This window comes from Rhinopithecus roxellana, chromosome 17 (assembly GCF_007565055.1).
Source record: "Rhinopithecus roxellana isolate Shanxi Qingling chromosome 17, ASM756505v1, whole genome shotgun sequence".
NCBI lineage: Eukaryota > Metazoa > Chordata > Mammalia > Primates > Cercopithecidae > Rhinopithecus > Rhinopithecus roxellana.
The window spans coordinates 108,167,537-108,178,407 of record NC_044565.1 but is presented as its reverse complement, the minus strand read 5'-3'; the positions used below and the strand labels follow the sequence as shown (position 1 = coordinate 108,178,407).

General features: G+C 48.9%; 1 protein-coding gene across 2 annotated transcripts in view; it reads left to right on the top strand.

Annotated features, from left to right (window-relative positions):
- Nucleotides 1-5,238: 5,238 nt before the first annotated feature.
- Nucleotides 5,239-10,871, top strand: part of NPAS2 (neuronal PAS domain protein 2) — a 176,689-nt gene continuing 171,056 nt past the window's right edge. The window contains exon 1 of one of the 2 annotated variants that reach the window (XM_030921647.1): nt 5,239-5,502. The gene's annotated coding sequence lies outside the window, so the exon portion shown is untranslated. The remainder of the gene's footprint in view (nt 5,503-10,871) is intronic. The other variant, XM_030921648.1, reaches the window with a different exon arrangement.

Genomic DNA, 10,871 nt, shown 5'->3' with positions numbered 1-10,871 from the left:
GTGTAATGCTGCTTTGGTATCAGTTTGTTACCCAGCAAATGCCGTGAATATCTTTGTGTTGGCATTGGATGTGGCGATGTGCTGGGCTGGGTGGGAGAAAGCCCAGGCTTGGCAGTCATCAGAGTCAGGTTCAAGTCCTGCTCTGCCTCGCATTTGCCAAGGGACTGAGGGCACCTTGAGCCTCTAAGTCAGATTCTTATCTGCCAACTGGAAATAATTAAATACTTTTTTGTATAGGACCTTATGAAGATGAAATGAGGTAATGTAAATATCTGGCATATAAGTATTAGATAAATGTAACCTTTTATTCCTGAAAACATTATTAAGTAAAATATCATTTAAAAATTCTCTTATCCAGATGATGGAATAGTATTCAATGTTTTTTTTAAAAAGTACTATCAAGCCACAAAAGACATGAAGGAACCTTAAATGCATACTACTAACTGAAAGGAGCCAATTTGAAAGGGCTACACACCATGTGATTCCAACTCTATGACATTCCAGAGAAGGTAAAACTATGGAGACAATAAAAAGATCAGTGGGTGCCAGTAGTTAGTGGGGAGGAAGGGATGAATAGGCAGAGAATAGAGGATTTTTAGGGCAGTGGAACTACTCAGTATTACACTATTACACTATAATGGTGGATTTGTGTCATTACACTTTTGGCCAAACACACCAAGAGTGAACCCTCAAGTCAACTATGTACTCTAGGTGGTTATGATGTGTCAATGTATATAACAAACAGCACTGAGGGAGGGGATGCTGATAGTCGGGGAGGCTGTGCATGGAGAGGGGGTGTATGGGACCTTTCTGTATTTTCTTTCAGTTTTTTAGAGTCAAAAGTGGCTCAAAACAATAATGTCTATTTATGAAAATCCTCTTAGAAGTAGACAGTATCTAAAATCACACTTTATTGTTAGAGAAAGTAGACACGAAAGAACTTCCTCAGGGGGGCTTAAGCATAAGGAAATATTATTCTTAAGTGCCCGTATTGGCAATAATCTCACCTCTTTTTCAGATTTGTGTGTGTGTGTGTGTTTGTGCTAAGGCTTTAGGGCTTTGTCACCTCCAGACTCCTCCAGCCCAGTTTTCCTCCCTGGCTCCTCCACACGGTCTTTGTAAGGAAATCTTACTTCATTCTTTAGTTTGCCAACCACATGATCTAATAGGCACAAAAGCCAAGTCAAGTCTTAACCCCACCAGGCAGGCTGTACAAGGCCTTGATTGTCTCCTGGTAGCATCCTCTGGCCCAGGCGGGAGGGCGAGAGCCTGCTGCCTCCAGCCCTGTTCTATTGTATGAAGCTTATGCAGAACCAGCACATCAAGGTGCTAACCTTGATATCGGTTCTTTTTTAAAATTTATTTACTTATTTTTGAGAGACGGGGCTTCACCGTGTTGCCCAGGCTGGTCTCGAACTCCTGAGCTCAAGCAATTTGCCTACCTCAGCCTCCCAAGGTGCTGGGGATTAGACATGAGCCACTGTAACTGGCCTAATCTTGATACTTGAAACACAGGATAGGCGTTCCTCAGTCTTGCTTTCAAAGGTACTCTTCATAAGCCCTGGCCTCTGAGTCACTCTCCAATTAGTGGGTTCTAAGTCCTCTTCTTCATGTTTATACTGACCCAACTTCCCTTTGCCTTGGTTGCTACAATTTTCTTCTCTAGCATAATGTTATTCTATCTAACGGTGCATGGCATTGTTTTTTCTTTTGAGTTTTGAAGTGAAAACCGATAATCAGAGGTAAGAACCCACAAATGGACTTCTGGACATTCACATGAAGAGGGCCTTCTCACCTTGTGATTAACTAGAAAAACTGTGCTAACATCTGGCATGGAACCCTGTTCTTTTTGTCTGTTCCAAAGCTTGTGCTGAAGTCATTGAACATATACACCCAACAAGAGTCCCAAGCCCTAGGCTAGTGCCGTTAATTCGTATAGCAGCCCACACATTCTTGCCCTTATGTAATACCACAGGTAAACACCCATAGTCACCCAATACATATTTTGAAAATTTAATGTATCCATATTTAAAATTAGGATGTGTCACAGATTCAACTTCTGTGATGGAAAAGAATATCCAATTTGACTGTGAGAACGTTGAATTATTTCACTGATATCTCTAAAGACTGATATAATTGACTGCAAAAAACTTTTGATCCTCCCTTCCATACATTTGGATTCTTTGAAAAATATCTGGGGTTCCTGAATACATCCAGGCAACAGTCAATCAGTAAAGCCATGTTCTTTTAAAGGCCCAATGACTGGAACCCTGTGAGAATGTCCTAAAACTGGCAATGCAGTTTTGAAATGGCTCTTTTGCTCCACGCCGCACATTTTGAAGAATACATGGATTATGATCTATTGTAGCTTGGCTTTGTTATTTGGTTAACAAAAAATCCAGGCACCAATGCCACCTCTTCCAGGAAGCTCATCCTGAGTCCTTCCTCAGCACCCATGGGGCATCTGCTTCTGACTTGGAGGGCTTCTCTGGTCCTAGCCCTATTTGGCTCATGTTTATGCCTGCCTCAACATTGTAAACCCTTTGTGTATAGAAACTGCCTTAATGTTCCCTTGATCCTTCACAGACCAAGCCCAGCCTGACTCATGGGAAGCCTTCAACAGATGTCAGTAAAAGGAACTGAACTGTCAAATGCATAGAATGAACATAGGGTCAACTCTCCTCTGCAGCTCTCTTCTGTATGTCGGGGAAAGGGCCTAGTCTAACTGGCTTCTGTGATGCAGAATCCACTCTGCCTTATGGTCAGATAGGATATGTGGCCTAGCTTAGAGGTATCCTTCTCATCTGGGTGGGATTAACATTAGGACACGGGATGGAGTTTGGAATAAATACGACAACCACATACATATCATCTCCAAGACTATAAAGGCAGAAACCACATTTAGTAGGGGCATCTACTGGACAACAGAGAAAAAGAGACCACAGCAAAAATACTTCTTGCACTGCAGAATTATTTGATGAGTTATTACTACAGGACATTCCAGGTTTCCTAAAAGATCATTTAATGCTTGTTCAACATGTTCCCAAAAGGGAGTAGGAAAAGGGACTTGGAATCTCTTCCAAAGCAAAAAAGGAAGGGAGGTGACTTTAAATTCTGCTTTAAAACCGGTTAGAAGTACACAATTTCATCCTTTAGTAATATTAGTCATGGCCACGCTCTAAAGGCGGCGTGAAACCTACTTGCCTGGAGGAAAAGGATGGGGTAGAAAAACAAAACAAAATAAAATACATCAAAAAAAAAAAAAAGTTTCTTCTTTTGGAAAGGGAGGGACTTCAAAATCATAACGGGCCAAATGCCTCCTCCTCTTTCTTGAAAAGCCCTCCAAGTCAGAAGCAAGCCTGAGAATAACAGCTGCTCTTAGGATGCTCAAAGCTCCTTGCAGCTGATTATTTTTCAGGAGGAGAATTAGACACAAATAATTTACAAGTGGGAAATAAAGAGAATGACCTACTTTACAGGGGGGGAGAAAGGAGCTCTGTGTGAGCGTTTTGATCTAATTGACGGTGTGGGGTTGCATGCCCAAATAAGGCGCTGTTGGTCGGATCTGCGCGGGAGAGGGCACGTCTCAAACTCGAGGGAGAGGACTAGACAGCCAGAGGAACCGCGTCCGGGGCGACCCCCAGTCCACCGCAGGCGCCTGGCGCGCTCGGGGCAAAGGCCCTAGGAGACCCCTTTTGGCCACAAAATCGAGTATGACAGAAATGGGCCAGCGGGGGCGCTTTCCTTCCAGAGCCACTTGCCGGAATGTACGAGGGACTGAGAGACGTCCGGAAAAGGCTGCCTCGCTCAGAGCGCTGCGCCAGGCCAGGCACCTAAGGCTAGGGAAGCGGTGACCTCGTGGGGGCGTGCAGGGGGACCTTTCCCCTCTCCGGGGCTTCCACCCAGGCGCCCCCCCGCTGTGAACGCCGCCGCCCGGGTGAAGGGGAAACTGGCCACGTTTCCGGACCTCGGCCGGGCTCACGGTCTCCGGTTTTCACCCGGCTCTGTGTTGGAGCCCCGAAGGGCATCAGACAGCAGCCCCGGCACCACCCGGGGGCTGTTCCTGCACCTCTGCCTCCCTCCGCTTGGCGTTTGCGGGAGCCTTGGTAAAATCCTCCCTGTTTCTCGCGCGCGCCTCTCTCTCCAGCTTCTTTTTCTTGGATTCTCGCCTGTCTCCTCCCACAGAGGGAAAAAAAAAAAGGTCACGTATGTTTGGAAAAATATGTAGGTCAGTGGAACATTTCCTGCACTGGTGCAAAAGGAGAGGAGGGCAGCGGCGGAGGGGAGGGAGAGGCAGAGTGGAGCTCCGAGTGCCCGCTCCTGGCCGCAGCCCCACACCCCACGTGCCCCTGCTGGGGAGGGGGGCAATTAGCCGGTTCCTTTCCATCCTTGACCCATTTTCCGGACCAGCTACGTTCGCCTTAGGACAGGCACCGGTTATTCCTCCCCAGCAGTCGCTGCTGTCCTCCGCCAAGCACCGCTTGCCCGCATCTCCCCCGACCGCCAAGCACCGCTCGCCCGCATCTCCCCCGACCCCCCGTCTCCCACTTGCCGCCGGGCCGCACCCCCGCAGCTCACTGAGAAATCGCAGTGGTCCCCGCAGAGACGCGCTTTGTGCCCTGGGTCGAGACCCGCGCGCAGCCCTGACCCTGGAGGACAGTGTGTGTGTGTGGGGAGGGGGGTGATAGTCGCGTGCTCATCCCCCCTCACCCCCTGCGCGGGACAGCAGGGTGGCGACTCGCACTGCGAGGGTCTACACTAGGCGGGGGCGGAAGATTCCTTGTTCCCCCCGAGTGACAACTTTAATGGGACCTCGGCTGGCAGCCTCTACTCCACTTGCCTCTCCTCCCGGCCGGCTCACCTGGAAGCACAACCCCTCACTGCCCCAGCCCCGGCGCCCAACCCCGACCCTGCGCCCCAGGCCCGACCCCGCCGCGCGTCCCTTGCAGACCAGCAGAGGCGGCGGCGGCGGCCGGGGGATTCGCGGGTGTCTGCACCGCCCAGGGAAACCGGGGGTCTAGGGGTCCAGGGGTCCGTCTGCCTGCGGCGCGCGCGGGGTGCTTGTTCCAGGCTGGGTCGGGGCCAGGAGAGACCCCGCAGGCGGAGGCAGGCGAGGGAAGGAGGGGAAGGAGGAGGAGGAGGGGGGGAGGAGGGGGAGGTGGGAAGGGAGGAGGGTGGAGGGAGGAGGCAGGGGAGGAGGCAGAGGCGGAGGCGGCTCTCCCCGCCGGCTCTGCGTGCGGAAGAGTTTGCCGCGCGAGCAGCCGGCCTCTCGCAGGAGCCGAGGGACCCGCGCGGCTGCGGCCCAGGAGCGGCGGCCGCGGAGCCAGGAGACCCGCAGCCGCGGCGGCGGCGGCGGCAGCAGCTAGAGCAGCGCCTCCCGCCGCCGCCCGGGAGGAGCTCGCCGCGCCCGCTCGCCGCCTCGTCTCCCAGCGGCGGCGGGAGGCGCGTCTCCCCGGCCCAGTCCGCGCCCGGCCCCGCGGGGCCGCTCCGGCCCGCTCCGAGGTAAGGGGCCGCGCCTAGGGGGCGCGGGGGACCCAGGGTGGGGAGTACGAGCGCGCGGGGTCGCAGGACTCGGTCACCTGCGTGCCAGCGGGGAGAACGCGCGGGGGCGGAGGGGCGCTCAGGCGCGAGGCTGCGCGGCGCCGGGGACCCCGGACGCGGGGGCGCGGAGAGGTGGGTTCCCCCCACCACCGTCAGGCCGCTAGGGGCTTCGCGTCCTGCAGGAGGTAGCAGCCGCTGGGCCGGTGGGCTCCGGGCGCGTCTCGACGCAGAAGACAGAGGATTGGGCACCCGAGCCTCGGAATTTGGGGGTCCTCGGGGTGTCCGATAGGGTGGATAGGGATCGTGCCCCAGGGCAACAGCTTTGGGGATTGCCCGCTGTTCTCTTCGAGCCCCATCGCGCGACCCTCCGAAACGTCAAGCGTCCTGGACCCCTGGAGAGTGCGGCATGCGCGCCCTGGGCCCGCGGTCTCTCGGAGTCCCTGGGTCGGAATTGGTTCCGGGCCGGATTGGGTGTGGAGTCTGTGCACCCAACCCCCGTGCGCGCAGAGAGGGTGCAGCCTGGCTCCTTGCATCGCTGCCCCCAACCCCACCCCGGAGCTCCCCAGGTTGGATGTCTGCGTGTGGTTTTGTTGGGAGATGTGCCCCTTTCCCAGCCGAGGAGGGACGCACCTTTGACCTTTCTAAAGAGCTGGGCAAGTCGGTAACCGGGGAAGGGACAGGCACCACGGGGCTAAATTCAAAACCAGTCCCGTTCCTCTGCTTGCCACTCCTTAATTGCTCAAGGTAAGAAAGTTTGTTTCAGCCCTGTGATTCATAAATAATTAGTAACTAGTTTTGTTGATTAAGCAAGATGGAAACCTTGAATATACACATGCACGTCCACGAAGGCTAAACCCTCCCGAGGTTGTATCCGGGAGGCGTTCGTACGGAAAGTTAGAAGCCCTGGAGTTCAACAGGTGTTCAGGAGGGTCCCGGAGAGGAGTTTAGTCTTTACCCGTTGCTTTGGCATCCACCCCAACTCCATTAAAGTAGTTAGCCTGTTTTCTCACAGGTAAAACATTGAGCACTTATTAAATTAACTTAATCAGCAGAGGCGAGCTAAACCGCCTTGATCCTTTAGAACCCAAACCTTATTTTCCTTAATAGAAAGGTTTTTCCTGTTTGGACTTCCCAGGTAATTAGTTCTAAAGTAGTTCCCAGCAAGAAATCTCTGCTAGCACCTCTGTGTCTCTCAGTGTAACTTGGTGCCCATCAGTGAATTGACCAACTAATTATGGCTTGCATTAAACACAGAGCTGCCCTCCTTGGGAGGCACTGTTCACATTCAAGCGCACACACTAGCTCCATCTTTCTGCCACTAAGATGTCCTTAAAGGAAAAAGTTTGCCAAAAATAACCTCTAAATAAATAGTGTAATGTTTAAAAGAGTTATCCTGACCTGCGCCACTATTTTACAAAAGCAAAAATTCAGTGTTTCATTACAGCGCTAAACCAGGACCAGTAGAAGTATTGGTATCTCTTAGCAGTCTACTTAAAGATTTCGTTAAAAATAAAGTGTGCAACATAAAGACATTCAGTAATTATCTTCCATCTCACAGAGAGATGTGGAGTGTGGCTTAGAAGAATTGTAAATGCGCTGCTTTTAGTCGTTTGCTTCTTGGAAATCGATGCCTCTATTTATTTGCTGGTCTGCCCCACTGTGCGTAAATGTAGAATCGGTTTTATTCTCACTGCTTCCCAGAGGGGCTCCTGTGGAGGTGAAAGAAGGAAATACATTCTAGAGGAAATATGTTATTAATAAAACGTTACCTCCCGAAGAGTTAAACACGCCAAAAAGAACCAAGTGAGGCTTTACTAATTAGTGGTCTGATAAGAGAGTGTTCGGATGGTGACTGAAGAATTGATCTTTATATAGAAAACAACAATTGTTTTTAAGCTCATTTGGTTCTCTTAGAACAGTTTGGACCCTTTTAAAAATTTCTGGCTGTTTAATAATGCAAATGATGAAAATTGTCAAAGATAACACATATCACCTGACGTGTGCCATGTTTAAGTTGAATTCACCTTATTTTTTTTTTAACAATCTTTCTTAACTCTTGGTAATCTTTATAGCTCACTCAACACTGCAGCTTACTAGGTTAAAGACTGAAAGTTAATTTCTTCAAATTAAAATAATAAGACATGCATATACTTTTTAATATAACCATCTTTACATGTTCATGTTTTCAGAGTCTTGCTTTTGAACCTTAAGAACCCAAAGGGCTAAGTCTTCTTTCTTAATTTTTAAAACAAGCATGTGTTTTGTTCTTTACATGAATCGTCGGTTCTCCCAATGTGATCACGACACTGTCCCATGCTGATTCCACGCACGGTGCAACCCTTTCCCAAGAGAGGTCAGATTTCGAGGTGTTGAAAATAGCCCAGTGACTCAGTATTCTTGGCTGCTTTATGCCAACGGTTTAATTGGCTGCATCATAGCAAGCATCTAATTGAGTTTCACATTTAAATAGTGGATGTGGTACTTGGTGCATTATTTGCTTACAGAAATGTCTGATTAGCATGTTCCTGATCCTCGTTCTATTTGTAGCAAAGATGTGAGGTCAGGGACTGTCACATTTCATATTCCCCACAGCATCTCATCCCGATGGGGCCTTGTTCAGAATAGATGCTCAGTAAATAGGTGTGGGAAAGGAGCTGAATTGTTGGTGATCACTATCCAAAGGTTAGAAATTTCTGAATGCTAATGGGGTACTTAACTATGAGTAATTCTATTTTAAATCTCAAGGTGTTGATGATTAATAGTATCTCAGGGCACTAAATAAACATGTATTAAATGTGAGCATATGTTTAAAGGGGGAATTTTTAATGTAGTCTTTAAGGCACTACTGCTTTTCACTTGAATTAACTGAGAGTGAGGACCCCTTGGCATTTTACGCAAAGTCATTTCTTAGGTAAAGTTCCCCCAGGGACCACTTAAACTTTTGTAAGTCTTAAAACAATGGGTGGTTCCATTTGATGGTTCAGAATAGAAAGGAGAGTGTTGATCCTCTACACTGGTATGAAAAAAACTGTGTATAAGGAGATGGAGGATGCTGGATATCACAGTGCCCTGGAATCACCTGGGGCCCTTGGCTAATGCAGATTCTAACTCAGGATGCCTGGGAGAGGACCTGAGCTGCATTTCTCACAGCTGCTAGATGCTGTACGCTGGCAAGTTTCTGGGATGCACTGAATCCAGTTCAGCATGTTTACTGAGCATATACCACATAGAGAGCCCAGATGATACAAAAATAAGAAGATGGGGTGTACCTGCCCTTGAGGAGCTAACAACTTGAGGTGCGGGGGGAGAGAGAGAGGGAGTGTAAACTGAAAATGAGGTTCTGAGATGCCATTCTCCGGGGTGGTGGCCAGAAAGGGGCCCAGGAAAGGAGAGTTGCTGGTAGGGCTTCCACATTGCTGACCTTGACCTGTAGTCATATTTAAATGGAGAGCCTTGTGACTTGGCAAGAAATAAAATGCAGATTTTGAAGTCAGACAGACCTGGGGTAGCCTCCCAGCTCAGCTATGGCAATTTTTAACCTCCCTGAGACTCAGAGTCCTTGTCAGAAAAACAGTGCAAATGATGCTAACCTTGCCAAGTTTGTAGGATTACCAGTCAAGGATGTGTGTTAGGCCTAACAAAAGTGATTGCTTTTATTACTGTTGACAGGAGAGAGGAGACTGGAGAGCAAGGAGGACGAGGAGGTTACTCAAATACGTTCCATGTAGTTCACCAATTAGAGATTCAATTTGGTGAACCAGCAAACCCAAGGCCGGCTGTGGAGAACCGGGCCAGGGCCGGAGGGCAGGCAGCTGTGGAAGCTAATCAGAGGCAAAATGGAGTTATTGGGAGCGTGCTTATCTCCACCCTCTCCTGCAGTCCCTGGCTTCTGGTTTGCTTTGTTGATAGTCCTTCCTAGGATATTTTCATCTGAAGCTGTTCCTGGTACTTAAGCTGTAGGTTCTGTTGATCAAGACTGCTAGCGGCGATCAAGCGCTCTTTAAAAATGTAGTGGAGAGGACAAACAGCTGTCCCCTTTGAGGAGTATTGGTCTGTTCCATGGTGGGTCACTTTCTAGGATCAAAGCCATCGGTCCATCTTTCGACCATAGCACGAGTTACTTGAAACTAGTGCCGGGTGTGTTGAAATTCACCTGGGGTGCCTTTTATGCTTCGCACTCTGAGATGATTGCTGCCTCCTGCCGTCTCGGAGAGATGGCTCTTGCAAGGCAATGGTGTCCCTCACCCTGATATTAGGAGGGGTCACCTGGGTGGCCCTGAAAACACTTCAACCAACATCACTCTGATTTTTTAAAATATATTTTGGGATTCCATTTATTATTTGCAAAGGCGATTTCTCTGCTACCATTTGCCTTCCACACTCCCTAAAAGTAAATCTTGAAAACCAAGCTCTAAGAGAATGGCAATGGCAGTTTGATGTTTTGGGGGAAGGAAACGTAGAGGAACCCCTGGAGCCAAGGCAGGCCTGGGTGAGGATGGAGAGGAGAGAGGGAGAGGAAGGCATCAGGTGTGGGAGTACCAGGATGGAGATGGGAGCAGTGATGGAGGCTGAAGCTGAGAGGTTGGGCCCCAGGACCCAATTTGTGGACTTTGCTGCTTTGCTGAAGGCCATGGCAGATAATGTTCCCAGACCACTGAAAATCATCCAGGCGTCCAGAAAACACAGGCCCATCTAAAGGCAGACAGGTGACAAGGTGACAGAACCTAGTGGTGTGATTCTTCTAGCCTCTTCTGAGCCAAAGATGACATGCGCAGTTTTATGAAGGATATTTGAGTTCCTTGGTGGTAAAATATTCAGAGCTCGAGGTCATCTGAAAAACTTATTGTTTTTCTGTTTATAAAAGTACATAGTTTTTGGAAAAGATGGAAAAGAAGGAAAAAAACCCCACAATTTCAAGATATATTTTCTATTCAGTGTTTTTTCTATGTGTTAGAATATTTTTATAATAGTCTATCTTAAAAAGCACATGGATATAATCTTGTAAACATTTTCAAATATTACAGAACCATTTCTGATAGAAAGAAAAAAATCCCCTTCGTCCCTGTGGCCTACTCAGTAATCATCCCCTCAGCTTTTATTTGCCTAGCAGAAAGTGGATTTTGTACAGTAGACTGCCAACCCACACTTGTCTCAGGAGGTTTATCTCATTGGCCATGCAAGTGAGGGTGGGGCTGCTGTCCTTGCCAGTGACTGGCTCAGGGTGAGCATGTGCACCCTGTTCTAGCCAATAAAATGTGAGGGTGGGCTACTGGGAGGCTTCTGGGAAAGTTTCCCTGGTCTTAAAAGAGGCAAGGAAGGAAACAGCTCTT